Raw genomic sequence first — 2,195 nt, forward strand, 5'->3', positions numbered from 1 at the left:
GCCCTGTAGTTGGTTTAACTGTGTTTCTCTCCTGTAGTTGGTCCTGTAGTTGGTCCTGTAGTTGGTATGACTGTGTTTCTCTCCTGTAGTTGGCCCTGTAGTTGGTTTAACTGTGTCTCTCTCCTGTAGTTGGCCCTGTAGTTGGTTTAACTGTGTCTCTCTCCTGTAGTTGGCCCTGTAGTTGGTTTAACTGTGTTTCTCTCTCCTGTAGTTGGTCCTGTAGTTGGTCCTGTAGTTGGTATGACTGTGTTTCTCTCCTGTAGTTGGCCCTGTAGTTGGTTTAACTGTGTTTCTCTCCTGTAGTTGGCCCTGTAGTTGGTTTAACTGTGTTTCTCTCCTGTAGTTGGTCCTGTAGTTGGTTCAACTGTCTCTCTCCTGTAGTTGGCCTTGTAGTTGGCCCTGTAATTGGTGTAACTGTCTCTCTCCTGTAGTTGGCCCTGTAGTTGGCCCTGTAGTTGGTTTAACTGTCTCTCTCCTGTAGTTGGCCCTGTAGTTGGCCCTGTAGTTGGTTTAACTGTCTCTCTCCTGTAGTTGGTCCTGTATTTGGCCCTGTAGTTGGCCCTGTAGTTGGTTTAACTGTGTTTCTCTCTCCTGTAGTTGGCCCTGTAGTTGGTTTAACGGTGTTTCTCTCCTGTAGTTGGCCCTGTAGTTGGCCCTGTAGTTGGCCCTGTAGTTGGTTTAACTGTGTTTCTCTCTCCTGTAGTTGGTCCTGTAGTTGGTATGACTGTGTTTCTCTCCTGTAGTTGGCCCTGTAGTTGGTTTAACTGTTTCTCTCCTGTAGTTGGCACTGTAGTTGGCCCTGTAGTTGGTTTAACTGTGTTTCTCTCTCCTGTAGTTGGTCCTGTAGTTGGTATGACTGTGTTTCTCTCCTGTAGTTGGCCCTGTAGTTGGTTTAACTGTTTCTCTCCTGTAGTTGGCCCTGTAGTTGGCCCTGTAGTTGGCCCTGTAGTTGGCCCTGTAGTTGGCCCTGTAGTTGGTTTAACTGTTTCTCTCCTGTAGTTGGCACTGTAGTTGGTTTAACTGTGTTTCTCTCCTGTAGTTGGTCCTGTAGTTGGCCCTGTAGTTGGTTTAACTGTTTCTCCTGTAGTTGGCCCTGTAGTTGGCCCTGTAGTTGGTTTAACTGTTTCTCTCCTGTAGTTGGCCCTGTAGTTGGCCCTGTAGTTGGCCCTGTAGTTGGTTTAACTGTTTCTCTCCTGTAGTTGGCACTGTAGTTGGTATGACTGTGTTTCTCTCCTGTAGTTGGCCCTGTAGTTGGTTTAACTGTCTCTCTCCTGTAGTTGGCCCTGTAGTTGGTTTAACTGTCTCTCTCCTGTAGTTGGCCCTGTAGTTGGCCCTGTAGTTGGTTAACTGTCTCTCTCCTGTAGTTGGTCCTGTATTTGGTCCTGTAGTTGATATGACTGTGTTTCTCTCCTGTAGTTGGCCCTGTAGTTGGTTTAACGGTGTTTCTCTCCTGTAGTTGGCCCTGTAGTTGCCCTGTAGTTGGTTTAACTGTGTTTCTCTCTCCTGTAGTTGGTCCTGTAGTTGGTATAACTGTGTTTCTCTCCTGTAGTTGGCCCTGTAGTTGGTTTAACTGTTTCTCTCCTGTAGTTGGCCCTGTAGTTGGCCCTGTAGTTGGTTTAACTGTGTTTCTCTCTCCTGTAGTTGGTCCTGTAGTTGGTATGACTGTGGTTCTCTCCTGTAGTTGGCCCTGTAGTTGGTTTAACTGTTTCTCTCCTGTAGTTGGCCCTGTAGTTGGCCCTGTAGTTGGCCCTGTAGTTGGTTTAACTGTTTCTCCTGTAGTTGGCCCTGTAGTTGGCCCTGTAGTTGGTTTAACTGTTTCTCTCCTGTAGTTGGCCCTGTAGTTGGCCCTGTAGTTGGCCCTGTAGTTGGTTTAACTGTTTCTCTCCTGTAGTTGGCACTGTAGTTGGTTTAACTGTGTCTCTCCTGTAGTTGGCCCTGTAATTGGTCCTGTAGTTGGTATGACTGTGTTTCTCTCCTGTAGTTGGCCCTGTAGTTGGTCCTGTAGTTGGCCCTGTAGTTGGCCCTGTAGTTGGCCCTGTAGTTGGCCCTGTAGTTGGTTTAACTATGTTTCTCTCCTGTAGTTGGCCCTGTAGTTGGCCCTGTAGTTGGTTTAACTGTCTCTCTCCTGTAGTTGGTCCTGTAGTTGGTTTAACTGTCTCTCTCCTGTAGTTGGTTTAACTGTGTTTCTCTCCTTT

Source organism: Salmo trutta, chromosome 8, assembly GCF_901001165.1.
Source record: "Salmo trutta chromosome 8, fSalTru1.1, whole genome shotgun sequence".
NCBI classification, from domain to species: domain Eukaryota; kingdom Metazoa; phylum Chordata; class Actinopteri; order Salmoniformes; family Salmonidae; genus Salmo; species Salmo trutta.